The 11524-nt window shown below is 41.1% G+C and overlaps 1 long non-coding RNA gene across 1 annotated transcript; it reads left to right on the top strand.

Annotated features, from left to right (window-relative positions):
- Window positions 1–305: 305 nt before the first annotated feature.
- Window positions 306–10669, top strand: LOC132077660 (uncharacterized). Its single transcript, XR_009419090.1, has 4 exons — window positions 306–388; window positions 792–828; window positions 8581–8663; window positions 10115–10669. It is a non-coding gene; the product is annotated as an uncharacterized LOC132077660 (long non-coding RNA).
- The last annotated feature ends 855 nt before the right edge of the window (window positions 10670–11524 follow it).

The raw sequence follows: 11524 nt of genomic DNA, 5'->3' as shown, positions 1-11524 counted from the left end.
GCTGGTGCTGGGGCACTCACTGACGTGAAAACCAGGATTTGGGACAGGTGTGGTAGAACTGCTGCTATGAAAACGTGTCTAGATATTTTTCAGTCCTTGCAAGAGACAGATAAAAAGCCTTAACTGGGACTTGGGTATAGTAGGAGTCCTAGTAAATATGTGTATTTGAATGTCTGTATATAGGCCTTGCCCTGATAAGCCCCGATGGGCTGCAGCTGCGATGTCCTTAATTGGGCTGCAGCTGTAGCTAGTGAAGATAACTGTGATAAAAGGGGGTGGGCTTGGCCAGTCAGGGAGAGCCTGGAAGGAGCCCTGACCAAGAAGGAGCAACAAGCAGAAGATGAAGTTTGTGCTGTGAAGAGCTGCCCCCAAGAAATATGCCGAGAAGGTATGAGGCTTTAGAAATGTGTTTGCGGCAGTATGGGACTTTAGAAATATGAAATACAACAATAAGATAACAACACTCGGGTGTAAGAAATGTGGAGGTGCAATTGGTACTTGAACAGAGTGAGAGAGAATGGTTTGATGCCAAATCAGTGCTGGCTTAATGGTCTACTTATATTACAAAAAAAACCCCAAAAGACTTGCAAAACAACAAACCAAAATTCTCCCTCAAGGACTTGGTGTTTCTTTAGGGTTTTTGCAGCCTTTCAGGTAAGGCCAACACAGAGCAGGGGAAGGTGATGCTTGAAACTGTCCTCCCATTCAACCCTCCCAATGGTACTATTGCACAGCTCACCTTCCCCTGGAAGTCACCACCCTCAAACTCATTGAATTTTATTTATTTAAAGGATTGCTGAACTTCAGCAGTGGATTATCCTATTGAAGGTAAGCAGCAATGTGCTTGCTATGGCTGAATACCAGAGCTATTTTTCCCTATTTCTTAAAAGCATTTTGAATTCTGGATGTGTCATTCATTATGACCACAGTGCTTCCAGACTTCCCCTCACCTGAAAATTTAATACTCCCCATTCCATCACCTTGATAATTAATGAAAATTTTGATAGCACTGTGAGATTTGGGACAGGCCCTGCAGCACCCACAAGTAGATTCTTCTGTGTTGTGATTGTTCCATGGGGGAGCAGTCTTTGGATACAGCTTCCCTGTCACCCTCTGCTTTACCCGTAACAGAGAAAAAGTTTAGCAAGAGATTTTCCCTGGTTTGTTTCTGGGACTGGTGAGTGAAACAGCATTGAAGGTCTTGCTTTGAGATCCATGACAGCTACTGTTTTTGCCTCCAGAAGGTTACCTGCTGGAGAAATAAAACACATTTCTTTGCCATGCTTTCTTCTTAACAGATCTACTGCTGGCTGCATCTCCTTGTTATCTTCCTGATTCTGACAAATGGTTTGATTTGTTTCTGCAGGAACTGGAGTTAATCCGATTGATTTATAAATCTCCCAGCTACTCCTTTTTTCTCTCTTTAAAGAACTGCACTATGCTGATCTTTTTTCAGTCTTTCAGTAGCTTATCCCTCCTCTGTAGGATCACAAAGATGAATGCTAATAGTTCTTTGATAGCTTCCACCAGCTCTTTTGGCAGCCTCGATAGTGTTTGTCAGGCTCTGTCTGTCTGAAAGTGTGCTCATTTCATTACCAACCATTTACTTGCAAAGTAATGTTTTAAATAAAGGTTCATTCAGAAAGGCCACTGATCTTGCAGGGCTCTCCACTGTAGATCCTTCTCCTCTGTTCGTTGTTGACACTTTCTTTTTCTTTGGACTTCCTTCTCTTCCTGATGTTACTTGAGAGTGATTCCTTATTCTTCACATCTTTTACAGCAGTGTGCCTTAACCTCTAATGTTGTCCACACACATTTTTAGTTAATAAACATATCTTTCTCATTCTTTATAAATTTTCTATAACATTAACTACTTAACATAATTTATCTAAGGGAAAAAAGAAAGCACTCTCTCCACACACTTCTCTTTTCAAGCCTTTATTACACTTTCCTGGGTTGTCCTCATCCCACACTTATTTATGTGAAGCTGCTATTTTTTCTGCCACACCATAGATATTTTCTGATCATGAACCTGGTCTATCTTCTCCATTCTTCTCCTTCCCTCCAGCCAAGAGTCATGGGCAACTTCTTCCTGCTGGCTGCCAGACTGGGTGACTCTAGTGCCCAAAAAAATAACAAAATTACTGCTTGGACTTTTCTAAAAATGACTCCTTGCTCTCACTTTGGCAGAATCTGTTCCCTAAACTGAAATTGAATTTATGAGAATTTTGATGCCTCTAAAACCACACTCTCTAATGGTTTTATTGCTTTTTGAAAAAAAAAATTCACCCAGATCTAATTGCAGTATTGGAAATTATTATAATATATGGAGGAGAATTTCTGTGGTCTCTGAGAAATCTTTTATTCAGAAACAGCCAAAAAGACCATCTAATGCTTAGAGGAAAGATACTTTGAAGAGCTTTTTTCTATTAAAGGGAGTGGGAAAGAGTCATGAGAAGACTTAACTCTTGGGTGCATTCAAGACACAGATTTGGGCTACAGGGATGGAAAAACTGCTTGTTGCAAGGCAGAAAAGGATATTTAAAGGTCAGGAAACAATTTGTAGTTCAAGAGCAAAAGCTTCTGAAAGCTCTTAATTCCTGATGTAATTACCCTCTGTGAAGCAGGGCATTAGCACTCCATGTTGCCCTAATTAGTTTACCAGACCACATATTCCAGGTAAATCGTGCTTGCAATTGGCCTGGTGCTTGTTTGTGATTAACAAGCGTTCAGATGAAAAATTGAATGTCGTGTGAGCACTACTCCAAGCTCAGTAAATGTCAGGCAGTCCAGATAGTCTGGAGGCAGCAGCAGCAGCAAAACACCAGGAAAAAAAGCATGAACTGTGCATAAGAGGAGCCTTCTAGAATTTCAGGCCTAAAATAAGAGGATGTGGAAGCAGAGACAGCCTAGTGAGGAGCTGTAACTTAAAATATTAATACTGACAAAGAACAGAAGAACAACTCCACTTACTTTATCTCAAGCCATTAGCTTTGATTTAGTGCAGCCAGGGAAGCCTTTTGGTACTTTCTGTGCTATCTTCACACTCCAGCTTAATGGCATTTGTTTAAATGAGGAGTGGTCCCTCAAGCCATATTTCTCTTTAAGAGGCAAGTCCCAGCACAGAGTAATAAGTAGGCTGGGAACAATATATTTTAAAAGAAGAAATAGATTCTGCCAGCTAAATTTAAGGAAATATTTATTACACATAATTTCTCAACTGTTTTCTGAGTAAGCAATATAAAATGATCCTTATGAACAGCAAAATGGAAGGAAGAAAAGAGTGTGCATCATTATGGGGGGTTTAATCTTCTGTGTGTCTGCCTGTTGTTCTGGATGAAGTCTTGACTTACATGAACTAATGGCATCTACCCTGGATGTCTCAGAAATTTTATTCCCCAGATGACCTTGTTTTTAACACTACCATGCACCCACATCCTCCTTTTCATGTTTTGCTTTCCAATAAATGACAACAAGCTCGGTGACTTTAAGGGAAGGAAAGGGTTGCAAGTCTAGTCTTGTCTTGTCCATGACCAAATATTTTCCATGCCACTGAGCTGCAGGTGTGATGGCACTTGGCAGAGTGGGAATGGAGTTGCTCTGGTTTGTGCTTGCATGGCTGCTTTGGTCCCAAGTGAGAGTGTCTGTTTGTTGTAGCTTATTAAACCCCACAACCCCAGCTCCTTGCAGTTCATAGTTTCTTGTGAGTTTTCTGCTGTTTGCCTCCTCTGAGAAACAAATAGGCCAAGTGTGAAACATGGGCTTAAAACATGTGCATGATGTAAAAGTAGCATGGTTCAACAGCCTCAGAATAACTGCTTTTTTTTTTCCCTTTATATAAACATATTAAATTGGTATTGGGTTTCCAGGGCATCATTTTAGCTGTAGCTAAAAAAACAATCAGTACACCATGTTTTGGCAGATTTAACTCAGCAAAATTGTTTATATGTGAAATGTTTCCTGCTGAGTGTCACAAATAATAATTTAGTTTAGAATGTGGCACCCCACAGATCCAAAAAGCACTGCTGTGGAAGGAAGATGTTGCTCCCTCCCTGTTTCAAGTGTTCTGGTATCTTGCTTTCCTGTCACTGCAAGCCTGGTAATCCCTCTGCAGACCCAGACCCAGATATTTTACAATTGCATTATTAAATTGCTTAAGTACTTCCTTTCTTTTACCTTCACGGAATTATGACAGAGTGCTCTACCTCTTGTTCCTTTCTGTATTATTTTTATTAGTCACAGGAACATCATTGAACTGATTGACACAGTTTGTTAGAAATCTATGCAATTTTTAAAAATTCAATTACATGTGGTTTAAATTCTGTTCTTTTTGTTAATGTAATCAGACATCATGCTTCCTTTGCTTATTGGAGAGTGGTTGCTCATCTCAGAGCTGATGGCTCCATTACAATTCTTATTACAATTGCCAATTTTTATTTCCTGTGACTTGCTCATATTTTTTATTTCTCTTTTGTGAGAAGACTTTCCAGTGAGTTTATCCTTCTTAGCTTAGTTCTTTGTCTAAGAACTTGTGCAAATTGGAACTTGTGCAAATTGGACAAGGATGGGCAGAAGCTGGTCCCATACTGGGAGTACACTGGAGAGTGTTGTGAGAAGTTAATAGCTGAACCTGGAAAGCTCCAATTCCTCTCAAAGTGCAATGGGACAGTCTCTGTGGCTGGGAGGACAATGGGAAGGGCATTGGTGACTCACCTTTCACTGTTGGCAGGGGTGCAGCAGGTAGGAAAGGGTGGATGGTTCTTTCAGTGCCCTTGTAAATCTCAAATAGATTTGGGCACAGACCCTGCTCCTCAAGGCGTTGTTGATTCAGTTCTTTCTGATCAATCTGGTACCTCCAAAGGGTGCCAGCAGTAAAGCTGCAGGATGCAGCTCCAGGGAGGGGCTGCTGGAAAGAAGGGTTTGTTCACATCACTGCTCCCCCTCTGGGGTCCTGACTGCCTGCAGGGATTCTGCTCCTGGAGAAGGGCTGAGTGGAGAGAGGACAATAAGTGATCTGCAAGTGACAGGAATTGGTCACACATGGTGATGACAGCAGCCTCATGTGACTTCATTGTCTTTTTAGGCCAAGCAGTATGTTTGCCAGAGAGGCTGGGATGAGGATGTGAACAAACACTTGGTAAAGGAGTACAGAATCCCTCTGGAAAGGGGGTCTAAAGGTGGATTTCACCTATTCCTACATAGAACAGCACTGATCTATTTAAATAAGGAAATAGGAAGTTCTGCAAATAAGGAGGTATTATTTTGGGAGTTATTTGAAGCATTTTATATCTAACAAGCATCAAACAAAAAAAATGAAAGGAAAAAAATCAAGAATGTTCACATGGATGGCCCCTGGTGCTGCAGAGAAACTGCAGTTGTGGTGTTGGTCGTGCTACAAATACAAAACAGAAAACAACCCTGTGCCTAAGGATCCCATGGTCCAAGACAAATGGGGATAAAGGGGGTAGCAGGTGCACTGCTGCTGAGCCACGCTGGTTTCCTGGTTGGTTGGAGGTTCAGGGTGTGTTGTAGCATGGAGACTTCAGGAATGATTTGAAGGAAGGCAATAACTTGGGTTTGCAAATGCATGTGGGTATATACCTCAAATTAGTCCTTAGAAATCACAAATTTCATTTTGGTCTCCTTAGCTCACAGCTACTTCCCTCGATAATATTGAGCTTTCCCAGGTAAAATAGAGGCTGAATTACATTGTAATGATCTTGTACACAACTCATCATTACTCAGGTTATACAATAACATGGGGAAGTTCTGTGAGTAGCCAGAGCCTGGGCAGCACTGATAGTGCTTATGTGAGATGTGGGTTAATTTGTGTTTATCTTTTATCTTCCCAACAACTCACGTTTCAAAATAACTTCATATCCTTTAGAGTTGGTACTTCATAATTACCTGCTTCTCTTTTGGTCAAAATAATTAAAACTGAGAATGAAAAATTTGGGACTGAATAGTGCAGTTTTCAGCCAAAAGCTCCTGGTCAGGATCTGAGAAGAGCTACTTGCAAGGGCCCTGAGGGTGCTTTGGGATTTCAGTCTGAACCCCTGTAGACCAAGGTTCATCACTATCTTTTCCTACTGAGCAACCCTGTGAGTTTACATCTGAGAGCCTGTGACCATGGTGCAAGAAGGAAAATTAAATCTAAGTCAGAGAAGGGGAGGTGGGCACTGGATGCTTATTTCCGTATGCAGACATTTTGGCTGTGAACCCAGAAGTGTTGCAATGGAAAATGATTGTCAGCTTTTCAATCATGTTCCTTTTTATTGTGAAGGGAACACCAAGTGTACCATGTACAAAGTTTTCTATGATAAAAGATGTCATTTAAGAAGTCAGACTTAATTACTTGTGAGGACTTCAGGATGGATCAGAAATCGATATACCTTGCAAACGAGAACAAGTTAATAGGAGTGCAATTATTGCAGGAAGACCCTTGGTATTAGACACTGTTTAGATGTCTCCCCATCCTGTTGTTTAGGAGAATGTGTTCCAAAAGCACTTTGGCAATGGAAAGGAGTGCATTTCAGTGAAAAAGTGAGAAAGATGAGAAAGGAAGAGGTTTCTGAGCATAGTGAATTTAAATAGTATACCATAATGTGCCAGTAGCAGTCAGATTTTAACACTGAATATAATAGCAATATGGCTCTGCTGTCAGAGCCATTTTTATATGAAGAGCCTTCAGGTTTTTGGAGAGGTACAGATCCCAATTAAAGTGTTCAATTCCCATTTGAGTCCCCTTGAGCTTTGTTTCTTATCACACACAATAGTGGGAATGAATTAGATGTCATCCCTCTTTGTGCCTGCGTGGGCCCACAGAGCTCTGTGGAAAAAGCTGCTTGAATTTGTTTGTTGCTGCTGTCCCATGGAACGTGGTAATTGAAATGTGGGTATGGGAGGTGTGACACAAAATCTGATACTGACACATCAAGGCTCCTCTTAAAATAGTTGTCAGAGCAGGGGATGCAAGGGACATTTAGCTGAAGTAAAATGCTACAGACCACTTTGTGTGCTTTCTGGAGAAGGAGAAATGGGACTTCATATTTACAGGCCAACTGCCTTGGCCAGGCTCTTCATACACTGTGATCTGTTTCCGGTCTTGCACTTCTTCAAATTCCTGGTGCAAGTTATTCCATGATGTAAAGAAAAGAATCCTCTAGAATGGCTTCATGTTTTTCCAGATGAAATAAAATCCCAACACTCTGGAACTTTGACCAAAGCTCAGCACAAATTTTAGAGTGAGAAAATGTTCACTAAAAATCCTAATTGATAGAATCAGTAACTGAGGAACAAGACCCAGTTTTGAACCAGAATGTAATGGGATCAGAGGGGAGAAATTAGTGTCTTGTGGTTTGAACACCAAGAATCCTTAATCATTGGAGGAATGAATGGATGGTGTGGATGATATCCTAAAATCTATTGCATGAGAGGTGTCTGGGAGCACCTATTGCCCTGCCTAAATAATGAAAAAAATGGATTCTTGGACCCCAGGATAAGAACAGGAATTGATTCAGAAGAAAGCACAACACACACAGACCTGCTGTGTTGTCTTTGCCAAAGAGATTTATCAATAGAGTGATGGTCAATAGCTGAAACTTTCTGCAGTTCATGGTCAAGCAGCTTGGCTTCTCAGCTGAAGTGGAGCTGGAAAGCCCAGCAGAATCTGTGCTTCACTGGAGGAATTAGTCAGGAGACAAACCAAGCACCTTAACGCACAGGACTGCTCATGTGTTTGTCCCTCACTGAAAGGAGAATATAACCTAATAGACAGCTTTGAAGGGTAGCTTGTGTTTATCTGTGCTAATCTACTTTCCTGGGGAAAAAAATGGTTTAAATGAGAGTTTTGGCAGAAGAAGCTGTTTAAGAATGCATCCTGTGAGAGAGAGAGTGAGAGCTGCCCTGCACAATGTGGGTGTAGGAACCATCCTGCTTTGTGCTGCTTCTGCCACTGGGCAGAGGAGCCTTGGGGTGGCCTGCACAGGGCAAGAGGCCATGGTGCTGGGGGAGCAAGGGAGAAGTTGGGTTTAACCTTTAACCTCCAGCTGTGCCCACCAGTTTGCATTGGCCAGGTGGACTGGTAGAAAAGAAATCTCCTGTGTCCAGTCAGGAGAAGCCTCAGTCAAACCTCTGCTTTGAACACAAGGCAGTGATGTAAGTCAGTGCAGCTCCTGAAATAATCAAGTCCCACTGCTGCCATCCCTACTCAGATATTATGTAATGGTGCCTCCCATGTGCTGACAAAACACTCTCTGGAATTAACAATGCTGAACATTATTTAATGTGATGAGTGTGGCAGGCAAAAGCTACTCCTCCAAAATAATAAATCATATGATATTTAGATACTTGGCAAGAAGCCATCAAGTTTCAGCCTTTCATGGTGTATGAGTTGCTTTTGAAGTGCTTTTGCATTAGGAAGAGTGGGCCTACAAATGAGGTGCAATGCATTTCTGCATTTAGTGCTATCTTGTGATAGGGAGATTAAATGTATCTAGGCTACAAAGCAACTGATCTTGGGTTTTATCTGTACTTCATCTGTGGTTTTTGCTTTCTTCAGACCTACTTTTGTCTTCCCAGTGCCCTCAGGTTTTTATCCTCACTGCTCCACCTGCAACTCCATTTCTGAAGGCTGGGAGAAGATTTTGATCTATTGGCAGATGGTAAGAGAATGGTTGCTTTTCCCTCACATAGTGCTCAGCATGCAGAGGCACACTTGTGTTCAGGTTGGGCTCCGCTGGCTTTAGAGAGACACAGATGTGAAGTGAAAAAAGTGCAGCCATTGCTGGGACAGGGCAGAGCCACCCTGGCATAGTAGAAATGCAGCCATATTCCTGCTGTATTTTGTGTTTGGTGGGGTTTGCCATTCTTTTTCAGATGGTCCTACTAAAAGAAAAGGCAATATCTGATGCATCAATAACATTAGGTGGGAAATCAGGAGAGATCTCCCTAAGATCTTTATAAATGTTTGGGTGCTGCAAATACGCTGGAGCACATCTTCAGTAAATTTTTGCTGGGAAAATGAAATATTAAAAGCATGCAAGAAAGAAGAGCACCAATTACTGCTTTAGGGTATGTTCTTGCCATTGTTATGGCTGAAAATCACTCCTGTAATTGTTATTCAGCACAGAAATTGAAAATGTACTTGGGCTGCAAGAGGTCTGACCTGCAGAGGAAGCCGTATCTCACTGTGATGTGCTGAGTGTTCACTTGGGTGAAAGGCAGGAAGGAGTGGGGCACATCCAGTATGTCACTGTCACCTTCCTGGCCTGCTAATGTAACCAAGAATCAGCTGCAGAGTTCCATTAATTCTCAGTGAAATAATTCCTGACATTGGTCTAAAACTTTTCTGACCAAACGTCATAAGTTGAACTGTTGACATCAAAGTTTAAAACTCCTGTGTGCTGTTGGAAGTGCCTCCAACTGGCTGCTGATGAATTTGGTCCTCTGCTTATTGCTTCTAATGACACAAGCATTTTTTCCCTGATGGAGAGACCTCAATTTCAGACACATCATCTCCACAGTAATTAGTGATAAATCATCTTCACTGCATTTCCTTGACACACATAATGTGTTATTTTTATTCTCAAGTTGTTGTGTTTCAGTCAGCTTGACTGAAATAGCCCAGCATTAAGGACACACATGAATCTTCAGGTCAACTTCTTTCTTGTGCTCTCTCTGGTCATTGATAAATTATAACTTCCTGCTTTCTTCACTTGCTCTCCTATCATCCTAGGGTGATTTACACAGTATTTTTTCCACTCCTCACATAGACCGTGTGTGGCCTTGAAAACTGCTTTTTAATAACTATCTGAGTGCTTCATTGAATAAAGCTTCACTTATTGCATTTCTCTAGGGCTTTCAATATATTTTCTAAAGCTCTTGTAGTTATGGATGAGCTCACCTTCCCCTAACAGTTTCCAGAGTAGCAGGTGACATTCCTGCTTTACACCAGGGAAACAGGAGCCCAGAAAGGTCAAGCCAAAAATTCTCAACTTGCAGAAAATGTCACCCAGTCTGGGGTTTCTACATCAAAATGTAAAGAGTTTTTTCTTATTATTTTTTTTTTAAAAAGACATCTTAGCATTTAAAGCACAGCTATAATTGTTCTCAGCTGCAGCTGATGACATTCAGCAAGTCCTGCCAATCCAACTGCAAGTGCCCAAGCCCAGGCAGCAGGAATCCAGGAGTGTTCCCATGTGAGAGGAGTACTTGCCAAATATTGTGAACGAGTTCTGGGTCAGAGGAGGAGCAGATTTCCATTCTCAGGGGTGGCACTTCAGGGCTGAGCTCTGAGATGGTAATTTTTCCTTCTGATGATTCTCCTTCGCACTCAATTGTGTCCAGCAGTTAGACACAATGCAGGTTTTCCATGTGGGCAAAAAGTTATGGAACATTTACTTAAACTTTGAAATTATTAATCTGGGGGGTTGTTTTTAAAGAAGCATGGGTTTTTTCTTTATTGATCTTCAAATGCTTTGGGTTTTGAATTTATGAGATTTGTAAATGTGGGTACCAAACATTTCTGAATTTCTGTCCTCATGGCACGAAGGAAATAACATTTGTTCATTTTATTATATGCTGGAGTAAAAGCACCTTTAGCAGTATCAGTCTGTTAATTTTCTTTATGAAATTAATCAATGTAAGTTGTTCCAGATAGACCTATTTCTGTTTCTCCAGAGATTTCCTGTTCTTTCCTCTGTGCTGTCTGTCACCAGTCACACTAAAAATGAAAAGCAGACCCCAAAGCCAGAGGGAGACACAAGTTACAGACGTGCAGCAACGATTAAACTTCATTGCAGATGGGGAAGGAGACAAACACAGAATTGAAAAACCTACTCTTTTCTAAACAATAGAAAAATCACTTAAGGAAAATCTTTAGGTTGTGTTTCTCAAAGGTTGTTTTAAGAGCCTGGGATCCATTAGTTTTGAATTTGCAGAATCCTGGATGTGACTTTGCCATGTCCCATGATTTAAATGATAATAGATGTTCTGGGCAAGTCTAGTAAACCAGGTATGCACTGGGCCGTGCACATGCACAGGGGTGGAATGTGTGCACATATATTTGCCATTATTGATTTTTTTATTGATTTTTTTTTTCTCTGATGATTTAGCAATATCTAAACGCAGCAAAGTGTGGGTGAAAATAACTATTGCAAGAAGTGAGTAGTGCTGGAATTCAAAAATCTTTATTAGCAGACAAAATCCCAGAGCATCGTTCTCCCAGATGGGAATAGAAAGGCACAAGGGGTAATTAATCATTGAGGGGCAAAACAGCATTCAGTATTTGCTTGTGCTTGCCCTTGAACCACTGGTTCTCCACCTGACGAGCAGCTCAGCATGTGGCATCTTTGCAACATGTAGGATTGTTTTGGAATAAAGGAGCACAGGGTTTGTTAGATTTTAAAGCTCAATGATTTTCTTTCTTTAATTAGCAGTAAAGCATTAAGGCACTTCAGATGCAAACTCTAACAATAAATGGGGTTTGCTCTGCATTTATGGCTAGTGAATAAAGATTGCACAA

This window comes from Ammospiza nelsoni, chromosome 10 (assembly GCF_027579445.1).
Source record: "Ammospiza nelsoni isolate bAmmNel1 chromosome 10, bAmmNel1.pri, whole genome shotgun sequence".
NCBI classification, from domain to species: Eukaryota; Metazoa; Chordata; class Aves; order Passeriformes; family Passerellidae; genus Ammospiza; species Ammospiza nelsoni.
This window is presented reverse-complemented; position numbering and strand designations above follow the sequence as displayed.